Below are 12159 nucleotides of genomic sequence, written 5' to 3' on the forward strand. Positions count from 1 at the left end.
ATTTTACTTGCCTATCTTGGAGCTCTGGTAGCTTAGTGCCTAAGGCACTTGACTGCTAACTAGAAGGCTGGTGGTTCAAACCCACCAGCCACTTCTCAAAAGGAAGGTTGGGCAATCTACTTCCATAGTGATACTGCCTTGGAAACCCAAGGAGGAGTCGCTATGAGTCAGGTCCGACTTGACGGCACATAACAACAACAACAACAACAAATCTTGGAATTAGACGAGTATAGTACTGGGCAAATCAGCTGCTTTGTAGGGTGGAGGGTCGAGGAAAGAGGGGAAGGCCTTCAAAGAGATGGATTGACACGGTGGCTGTGAGGATGGGCTCAAATATAGCAGGAATTGCGGAGCTGGCACAGGATTGGGCAGTGTTTCATTCTGCTGTGCATAGGGTCGCTATGAGTTGGAGACGACTTGGCGGCACCTGACAACAACAACCACATCTTGGATTCATCGGCCTCTGAAAACAGCAGCCTGCTGTGTTGCCTGCCAATATTGAGTTCATCAGCCTCTGCAGCTGTTTAAATAAGGAGATGCCTTCAGGCTTAATGTTTGACCTGAGGACTTACCAGCCTCTACAACTACATGAGCCATTTCCTTGAGATAAACTTTGCTGGCTCTTTATATATAGATAAGCTTTACTGGTTTTGCTTCTCTAGGGAACTCAGCTTAAGACACATGGCTAGGTTTCAAAGATCAGGTCATTATGGGAAAATCTGCATTATGGAAAAATGGAGGATGACCACATCAAATCACAAAATGGAGTATGACTACATCATTACAGAAATGCCAAATTGCATCATTATATAACTGCCAAACCACTGAGAAACACAGCTCAGACAAGCTGACACATAACTTTAACCATCACAGCCAGTGTTATTCTCACCTCAGACCTTGACATTCATTACTGCCAGGCATATGCCATGAATGCACAAAATAATCAGATAGTAGATTTTTTTTTGGTATTGTCCTAAATGCAAAATGTTGCATAATGAGAGAGTCAATAAGTGAGGACTAGATGTATTTTTAAAGTCTCCTTATGAGAAATCGAACTCCAGACCTGAGGTTGGTGGAACTCTGAATTTATATGGAAGAATATGCAGCTAACTATTAGACTAAAATCTGAGATAAAGGCAGTAAAGCCTTTGTGTTCTGAAAGAGGTAAATGCAAAACCTCTACAGACAATGAACAAAACAAGGCATGATTAACCATGAAAGAGAATTAGCTGATAGTATAAAAAGAGCCTCCCCTTTGCCGTAATACCAGAAGAACTGGATGGTGCCTGGCTGCCATTGCTGTACACTTTAATCCAAGATTCCATAGAAGCATCATGATCTGAAGGGGGAAATACATAACAGAATCACAAATTCTCATGGAGTCTAGACTTTCTGGTGCCATGGAGGGTGCATGAACCCCTGAAATGAGTGTCCTGAAATAGTCTTTATTTATTTGTTTAGCTCTTTATTGTGTTTGGGTGAAAGTTTACAGAGCAAATTGTTTTTTTATTAAATAACTCATACATATTTTGTTTTGTGACATTGATTGCTATCCCTACTGCATAACAGCACTCTTTCTACTTCCTCCCTGTGTTTACTGTTTCCATTCATCCTCATTTCCTATCCCTTCCTGCTTTTTGAGCTTTATTCCTGGGCAAATGGTGACCTTTTAAACTCATATGTTGCTTATGCTAAGGAGTGCTTGCCTCCCTGGTGTTGCAATTCACCGGCCTGTCTATTGATTGGTTGAAGGTTGAGCCACAGGAGTGAGTTCATTTCCAGGCTTGAAAGGTGTCCAGGGGCCATAGTCTTGAGAGTTGCACCAGCCTCTATCAGACCAGTAAGCCTGTCTTATTTTATATAATTTTGAGTTTTGTTCCACATTTTTCTCCCACTCTATCCAGGACCTCCTATTGTGATCCATTTCCGAGAGGTCAGCAATGGTTGCTGGACACCATGTAGTTCTTCTGGTCTCAGGGCTGTGGATGTTGAGGATCATGTGGTCCTTTGGACTAATTGTTTCCATATGTCTTTGGTTTTCTTCACTCTTCTTTGCTGCAGATGGGGAAAGACCAATAGTTGTACCTTAGATGGCCGCTCACAAGCTTTTAAGACTCCAGACATTACTCATCGAAGTAGGATGTAGAATGTTGTTTTTGTGGATTATGTTATGCCAGTTGACCTTGAAGTCCCCCAAGAGTATGTTCCTGAGTCCCTAGGCTAAGTGACTCATTCCCTCAAGGTGTTTGGTTATGGCTAAGAAGTTTTCATAACTTTGCTCCCTATATAATCTACTATATTCATTGATATATTTGTAGCACATATAAATATATATGTAGAAATATCTTCTGTCAAACCTATACATTTTCATGGATATAGTCCTAGTCACCTTCCTGCACCTGTTCACTTTGAACACTCTATATATCCACTTGTAGATTGTTGTTGCTACTGTTATTGCAGGATTGTGCATGTAATAGTGTTTACCTTTGTTGCCTTTAATTCTGGTGCTCCTCCTAGTGTCTTCCTTTGCCTTGATAATTTTGTGCTGATCTCCCCCTTATTGTATATTGCTTTTTCCTTCACCCAAGTTAATATATGTCTACCCTCTAGTTAGTGATTTACCCTGCCTTCCTCCCATGTGGAAGCTCTGGTAGCATAGTGCTTAAGGCACTTGACTGCTAACCAGAAGGCTGGTGGTTTAAACTCACCAGCCACTCCTCGGAAGGAAGGTTGGATGATCTACTTCTGTAGTGAAAACTGCCTCAGAAACCCAAGGAGGGATTGCTATGAGTCTGGTCTGACTCGATGGCACATAACAACAACAACAACCCTTCCCATGCCTGGGAAACTTGAAAGAATGTTTCTTTCTCTGTGTAAACCTTTTCTTGCCTTTTTTATAGTTTTGGTCTCAAACAATACTTGTCCTTTTGTGATTGACTGATTTCACTCAGCATGATCTTCTCAAGATTCACCCATGTTGTGATGTTTCTTGTAGATACATCATTATTCTTTAACATTGTGTAGTATTCCATTGTGTGTATGCACCATAGTTTGTTTATCCCCTCATTAATTGATGGTACTTAGGTTGTTTCCATCTTTTTGCTATTGTGAATAGTGCAGGGTATGCATATTTACGCTATGGCTCTTATTTCTCTAAGATAATATACCTAGTAGTGGGTTTGCTGGATCATATGGTATTTCTATTTCCAAATTTTTAAGGTAGTACCAAACCATTTTCTACAGTGGTTGTACCATTTTACAATCCCACCAGCAGTGTATGAGGTTTCCAGTCTTCCTATACCCTTGCCAGCATTTCTTGTTTCCTGTTTTTTTTTTTAACTTTGCTATTAATGCTGGGTTGAGATGTTATTTCATTGTTTTGATTTGCATCTCTCTAATGGCTAGTGATCAAGAGCATTTCTTCATGTCCTTGTTGGCTACATGAACATCTTCTTTGGTGAAGTGTCTATTCATGTCCTTTGCCCATTTTTAAATTGGATTTTTTGTTGAGATGTTGAAGTTTTCTATATGTTTTAGAGATTAATTCCTTGTCCGATATGTCATTGCCAATTTTTTTCTCCAGTCTATAGGTTCACTTTTACTCTTTTGGTGAAGTCCTTTGATGCACATAAATATTTAATTTTAAGAGGTCCCAGTTGTCTAGTTCATCTTCTGCTGTTTCTGCATTTTTCATTATGCTTAAATGTGTATTTGGTGACCTTTATAGTTTTAGGCTTTACATTTAGGTCTTTAATCAATGCTGAGTTAATTTTTTTTATATGGCAAGAGATATGGCTCCTTGGTCACAGGGGACATCAAGCTCAATTGGCATAACATACTACACAAAAACAATGTTCCACATCCTACTTTGACGAATAGCGGCTGAGATCTCAAATGCTTACAAGCAGCCATCTAAATTCAATGATGGGTCTCTCCTTGTCCAGAGCAATGAAGAATTAAGAAAACCAAAGATGCATGGAAACAATTAGTCCAATTGACTGGTACACCATTTGATCTCCAGTCTATACGACTATGAGACCAGAAGAACTAGATGGTGCCCAGCTACCGCTGTCAACCCCTTGGATGGGTATCTATGTAGGAGATCCTGAATAGAGTGAGAGAACAATATGGAACAAAACTCAAAATCATAAAAGAAGGGGGAAAGGACCAGGTTTGCTGGTCTGATAGAGCCTGGTGGAACCCTGAGACTATGGCCCCTAGCTATCCTTCAGGTCTGGAATTGAGCTCATTCCTGTGGCTTCCTAGCCAAACAAAAGACAGCCATATAAGCTGAGCATTTGCATTAGGTAGATACACTCCTTGGAGACATCAATCATGGGAGAATAGAAGGGCTGTATATGCACAGGGAGACAGCTCAGGGCCCAGGAGTGCATGGGAAGGAAGGACACAGGGAAGAGATGGCTATGGGGAGCAAGTGGGAGGAGAGCTATTGCATTGTGGGAAATTGCAGTCAATGTCATGAAACAAAGTGTATGTGAACTGCTGTATAGCAGATTAATTTGCTCTATAAACTTCACCCAAATGACAATAAAATTAAAAGAGAGAGAGAGAGAGAAAGAGAGAGAGAGATGGCTCCTGCTTCATTTTTCTGCAAATGGCTATCCAGTTTTGCCAGCACCACTTGGAAAAGAGACTGGCTCTTCCCCATTTAACAGGTTATGGCTCTGTCAAATATCAGCTCTCCGTAGGTGGTGTTGTTGTTTGCCGTTGAGTCGGCCCTGACTCATAGCGACCCCTCCTTGGGTTTCCTAGGCAGTATCACTACGGAAGTAGGATTGCCCAATCTTCCTTCCGAGGAGTGGCTGGTGGGTTTGAACCGCCAGCCTTCTGGTGAGCAGTCAAGTGCCTTAGGCACTATGCTACCAGAGCTCCTTCTCCGTAGGTAGATGGGTTTATTTCTGTGTTCTCAGTTCTGTACCACTTCCCTATGTGTCTTTCATTGTACGAATACTAGGCTTTTTGACTACTGTGGCTGTATAGTAAGTTTTGACATCAGAGAGTGTGAGGCTTCCTCCTTTGTTTTTCTTCTTTAATGGTGCTTTGTTTATCTAGGGTCTCTTTCCTTTCTACATAAAGTTCCATATAAAGCTTGGTGCCACCAGAACTCCTTCCATATAAAGTTAGTAATTAGTTTTTCAATCTCCTTAGAGAATGATGATGGAATCTGGATTGGGATTGCATTATAGTTTTAAAGTGCTTTGAGTAGTACTGACATTTTCACAAACTTAGTCTTCCTATCCATAGCATGGTATAGTCTTTCATTTATGTAGGTCGCTTTAATTTCTTGAGGAGCTCTGTTGGTGTAGTACCTAAGGCATTTTGACTACTAACCAGAAGGCTGGGAGTTCAAACCCACCAGCCACTCCTTGGAAGGAAGATTGGGCAATCTACTTCTGTAGTGTTATCACCTCGGAAACCCAAGGAGGGGTTGCTATGAGTCAGATCCAACTTGAGGGCAGTGAGTTTGGTTTGGTTTGGTCTTTAATTTCTTGTAGTAGTGTTTTGCAGTTGTCTTTGTATAAGTTTTCCAAGATAATCTTTAAACCTTAAACCAAAAATATCCCCTGAAGTCTTCTAAAACCCAAGTTATTTCTATTAGGTATTCCATAAGGAGAAAATAGAGAGATGGGGTAGAAGTGATAATAGAAGTGACCATTGTTGAGAATGTTCCAGAATTGATTAAAAATAAAAAATATGACTTTTCAGATTGAAGAAATCCATAAATCCTGAGAAGAAATGGAAACAAACTCATTCCTAGATACCTTACAGTGAACCTGTGGAGTATCAAACATCAAAGGAAAATTATAAAGGTAACTAAAGATAAAAAACCTAATAATAAACAACAACATATGAATTATTATGTTTTTCACTAGCTACAATTAAGGTCAAAATGACATTTTCAAAATGCTGCAGTAAAATAACTTAGAACCTCCAATTCCATACTCAATTAAGCTATATTCAAGAGTGAATTTGAAATAAGAATATTTTAAACAAACTTAAGCTTTAGAGTGTTTAATACCCCATTTCACTGAAGATGTACAAAAATATAGGCTTTGATAATGAAATTGAACACAAGAGGAAGGAATGAGATGAAAGAAACAATAATAAGTACAGAAATCGGAAAATATATTGATAAATCCAAAGAGCTCTAACTTTAAAATGCAACAATAATAATGGCTAATTTGGATGGTGAACTAAAATATAAAACAATAAATTTCAACCAATTTTGAAGAATTAATATACAAATATGGAAAATGAGAGGGAGATTACAGAGTTTAAGAATTCTAAGTTCCTTGTTTTATTTCAGTTAAATCTACATTTTAGCCAACCTGGAATGGAAGGAAATTTCCACTCCTTAATAAAGGATATTTACTCAAAGCTAGCATTACATTTAATATGGAACTATGAGAAGATTATCTTTAAAGTCAAGAACATGACTGCTTATAATCAACATGGCACTGGGTTGAGAAGGAAGATACAAAATTGTCCTGGTTTGCAGATGATGAGATCATCTATGTAGAAAATTAAGGGAATCTGCAAATGATGTAAATTAATAAGGTTGTTTGGTATACTATCGTTATTCAGAAATCAGTAGCATAATTGAGAAAAAAGATCATCAAAATTAACAAACTTCTAGCTAGATAGATCAAAGGGAAAAAAGATGATTCAAATTACTAAAATCAGGAATGAAAGAGAAGACATTATTACCAACATTATAAAAATAAAGATGACTATAGTGGAATACTATACACAATTTTATATCGGCAAATTAGATAACCTAGATGAAATGGAGAAATTCCTAGAAAGATAGAAACTTCCAAAACAGACTCAAAAAGAAATAGAAAAGACTTATAATTAGGAGCTCTTGTGGTGTAGTGCCTAAGGCATTTGCCTGCTAACAAGAAGGCTGGCATTTCAAACCCATCAGCCACTCCTCGGAAGGGCAATCTACTTCCGTAGAGATACTACCTGGGAAATCCAAGGAGGGGTCACTATGAGTTGAATTGACTCGATGACAGTGAGTTTTGTTTGTTTGTTTTCTTAAAATTAGTAAAGAGATTGAATTAGTAATAAAAAAAACTTCCCACAAAGAAAAGCCCAGAACTAGATGGCTTCACTGGTGAATTCTACCAAACTTTAAAAGATGAATTTATGCTAATTCTTCACCAACTCTTCCGAAAAATAGAAAAGGAGGGATCATTTCCCATTTCATTCTCAGAGACCAGTATTACTCTGATATGAAAAGCAGGTAACAACATCACAAGAAAAGAAAACTACAGACCAATAACCCTAATGAACATAGACATGAAAATCCTCAAATACAATATTTGTCCTTCTGTGATTGACTTATTTCACTCAGCATAATGTCCTCCAAGTTCATCCATGTTATACTGTGTTTTGCAGATTCTACTTTAATTCTTTAGGGTTGCATAGTATTCCCTTGTGTGTATGTACCATAGTTTGGTTATCCATTCCTCACTTGATTGTCTTTCCACTTTCTTAATAGTGTCCTTTGAAACACAAAAGTTTTCAATTTTCATTAAAAGTTTAATTTATCCACTTTTTCTTTGTTTGTTAGTGCTTCAAGTGAAACCATTGCCTAAATTAAGATCACAAAAATTTACACCTATGTTATCCTGTAAGATTTTTATAGTTTTAGCTCTAATATTGTATTAGTCCATTATTGTAAAAGTCAAGGAAAGGTTTATCTATGGAAGGAAATTTTCTTTGTTGGCTACCAGGGGTGGGAGGGGAGGGAGGGAACACTGTTAGATAGGTAGAGATAAGTATTGATTTGGGTGAAGAGAAGGGCAATGTACCAAATATCAGTGATCAACATGGTGGCATTGAGGAAGAGGAAGACATAAAGAGGTACATGGGAGGTGCAGACAACAAAGATGAACCCTTTTGCACATAGAGTACTACATTGTCAGTGAAGGCAAATATGGGTATACAGGTAGACAGGCTGAACTATTAGGTATGTCTATGAAGCAGGGAGTATAACCAAGACCATGTATAGGGTTAGCAGACAATGGTTGTACAAGTATATTTGTATGTTCTGTAAGAATTCCAAGGTGTATAGTAGAGCTGACAAGGGACGAGGTAGTAGTCACTTCTTGGTCACAGCCAGCTACCCAGAGGGAATGAGGAATTGAAGCTGTGGGCTCAATTGTCGCAGGGGACATCAAGCTCAATTGGCATAACATACTACACAAAACGTTGTTCCACCTCCTACTTTGGTGAGTAGCGACTGGAACTTAAAAGCTTGTAAGCAGCCATCTAGATGCAATGATGGGTCTCTCCTCATTCAGAGCAAAGAACAATGAAGAAAACCAAAGATTCATGAAAACAATTAGTCCTAGTGACTGGTACACCATGCAATCTGCAGCCTATACAACTATGAGACCAGAAGAACTAGATGGTGCCCAGCTACCACTGTCAACCACTTGGAGGGAGATCTATGTAAAAGATCCTGGATAGAGAGGGAGAATGATGTGGAACAAAACTCAAAATCATTTGGGGAACAAAAAAAAAGGGGACCAGGTTTGCTGGTCTGATTGAGCCTGGTGGAACCACTGAGCCTGTGGCCCCTAGCTGCCCTTCAGGTCTGGAATTGAACCCACACCTGTGGCTTCCAGCCAAACAAAAGACAGGTGTATGAATTGAACATTTACCTGAGGTAGATACATTCCTTGGAGAGAACAATCATGGGAGAAAGAAAGGCTGTTTATGCACAAGGAGACAGCTCAGGTAGCAGGAGTGCATGGAAAGATGGACACAGGGAAGAGGTAACTATTGGGAGGAAGTGGGAGGGGAGCTGTTGCATTGAGATAAATTGTAGTCAGTGTCATGAGACAAAGTGTATGTGAACTGGTGTATAGAAAGTAAATTTGCTCTGTAAACTTTCACCCAAATCACAATATTAAAAAAAAAAAAGAGAGAGAAAGAAAAAGAAAGTGGAAAGACAGCCCACAGAATGGGGGAAAGTGTGTGCAAATAATATATCTGACAAGATTCTAGTTTCCAGGATATTTAAAGAAATTTTGCAAATTGATAATACAAAGAGAAATAGCCCAATTAAAAAATGGGCCAAGAACTTGAATAGATAGCTCTCCGAAATAGATATCCATATAGCTAATACACACATAAAGGAGCCTGGGTGGTGCAAGCAGTTTTCAGTCTGCTACTTATCTAAAGGTTGGTAGTTTGAACCCACCCAGCAATTTTGTGGAACAAAGGTGTGGTGAACTGCACAGCTAAGAAAACCCTACGGAGCAGTTCTAGTCTATAACACATGGAGTAGCTGTCAGTCAGAGCTAACAACAACAATAAGCACATATAAAGATAATTGATGTTGTTAGTTGCTAGGGAAATGCAAATGAAAACCATAAGGGGATACCACTTTATCCACACTAAAATGGATAGAATACAAAATTTGATAATAACAAGTTCTGGCCAAGATCTGGAGAAGTTGGACCCCTCATACATCGCTGGTGGGAATGTAAAACAGTACAGTCACTTTTGGAAAATAATCTATATTTTGGGGCAGTTTCTCAAATGATTAAACATAGAGTTACCATGTGACCTAGTGATTCCACTCTTAGATATATATCGAAGAGAAATGAAAATATATGTCCCTATAAAAACTTGGACACAAATATTTATAGGAGCATTATTAATAGCCAAACAGTACAAACAACCCAAATATCCCTCAGCTGATGAATGGGTAAACAAAATATGGTATATCTATACAATGGAATATTATTTGACCATAAAAAGGAATAAATGCTGATATATGCTTTAACATGCTAATTGAAAGAAGTCAGTCACAAAAAAATCACGTATTATATGATTCCATTCACGTGAAAGTCCATAACAGAGAAATGTATAGAGACAAATTAGATTAGTGGTTGCTTAGGTCCGGGAGGTATGAGGAGATTGGGATGGTGACAGGTAAAGGTTAGAGACAAAGAACAGATAGATTAGGGACTGGGGGAGGGGAATGGACAGTGAGTGCTAACAGATATGGGGTTTTTTGGGGGGTGATGAAAATGTATTGGAATTAGATAGTGATTATGGTTGCATAACCTTGTGACAAAACTAAAAAACACTGAATTTTTAAATTTTAAAAGGATGAGTTTTATGGTATGTAATTATATCTCAATTTTACAAATCAATAGCATTACTATATATTAGCACCATCTGATTCAGAAAGATAATTTAATAAATGGACTCATTTGCAATAACAAGAACAATTACCATAACAAGAGGTGGCTCGGTATAAATCCAATAATCATGTGCTATTATTGAAGCCACTTAATTTTATGTTGTTGTTGTTGTTGTTGTTATGTGCCGTTGAGTCAAACCCGACTCATAGCGATACCTCCTTGGGTTTCCGAGGCAGTATCACTAAGGAAGTAGGATTGCCCAACCTTCCTTCCGAGGAGTGGCTGGTGGGTTTGAACCGCCAGCCGTCTGGTTAGCAGGCAAGTGTCTTAGCCACTGTGCTACCAGAGCTCCCACTTAATTTTATTGAAGGCCATAAAAAAAAAAAAGACCCACATAAATGTGGGCAATTACATTACAATGTCAATCTTCCCAAAATTAATTTATAAATTTGCTACAATTTTAATCAAAAGCCAAGGGATTGGGGGGGTGTGTGTGGTGGGGAGAGAATGGACCCACAGAACATCATGTTCAATGAGAAAAAAAGCTTGCAAAAAGATTCATAAACTCTAAGATGAATGTAAAAACCAAAGCATTCATAATCCTACATAGTTTTGAGAGACTGAATAGACAAATGGACAATGATCAGAGGAGCTCTGGTAGCATAGTGCCTAAGGCACTTGACTGCTAACCAGAAGGCCAGCGGTTCAAACCCACCAGCCACTCCTTGGAAGGAAGGTTGGGCAATCTATTTCCGTAGTGATACTGCCTTGGCAACCCAAGGAGGGGTCGCTATGAGTCAGGGCTGACTCGACAGCACATAACAACAACAAAAATATAAAACTACAACTCTGACTCACTAGCAGCAGCAGCTAGCCCAGGAAATTATACCACTGTCTACAGCTAACAGTCCAATATGTTAAACAACAACCCTTATAACAATGGAAACAAAATGGTCAGGGCTTGATTGATAAGTGACAGCTTCCCGATTTTTCCCCCACTTTCAATTTAGGACTAACTGAAGAAAGCCAAATATACCCTCCAACCAATCACATAAGGTGTCCTGCTTCTAGTTGGCTTGCCTACAGCTTCCCCAGGCCAACAGCCTCCTACCAGGGCATACCTGAAGCCTCCTTCCCTCCCCCGCACCTTCACCTGACTAAAAAGCTTTCTAACATCTCTGCCTGCCTTTGAGTTTCTGCCAAACACAAGTGATGGTAGCTGACGAGGGCCCTTACTGTAGTGAGCTCTGAATAAATAGCCTTTGTTTGCTTTCATTTGCGTGTTCTTTGTCAATTTCCACAGATTGTTATGGATAAATACAGATGTAGTCAATGTTTAACAACACAGCCAGAAGATATATGTGAACTTTAGGACAGCAGTCACTTTTGGGAATGGAGAGGGAAAAATGGACTGGTAGTATCCATATCTGCATCATTTTATTTCTTGTTAAAAAGCATCTAAAGCAAATACGCTAACAGATGCTACAACTGGGGTGTAAGTATGTGAATCTACTTTACATTTTCTGTATTTTATATATCTTTCAAGTATTTAGTGACTCATTTTTTAAAGTAGACACAATATCTGCCCTCAAGAAGGTTATTTGATGGCAGATACAGTATTTTCTTGACTCCTAATTCTTCATTTAATTTTTAAAAATAGTATTGCTGAGATAAAATTCACATACCATACAATTCCCTTATTAAAGTATATTATTCAACAGTTAAGGATCTCTGGTGGTGCAGTGCCTAAGGTACTGGACTGCTAACCAGAAGGTTGGCGATTCAAACCCAACAGCCACTCTGCTAAAGGGAGACAGGCAATCTACTTCTATAAAGATTTACTGCCTTGGCGATGCCTTCAAAAGTTGGAATTAGAAATACCATTTGACCCAGCCATTCCATTACTAGGTATATACCCTAAAGAAGTGAGAGCCATGAAAAGAACAGATATATGCACACCCATGTTCAT

Source organism: Orycteropus afer, unplaced genomic scaffold (genome assembly GCF_000298275.1).
Source record: "Orycteropus afer afer isolate SDZICR_OR568_19922 unplaced genomic scaffold, OryAfe1.0 scaffold00150, whole genome shotgun sequence".
NCBI classification, from domain to species: Eukaryota; Metazoa; Chordata; class Mammalia; order Tubulidentata; family Orycteropodidae; genus Orycteropus; species Orycteropus afer.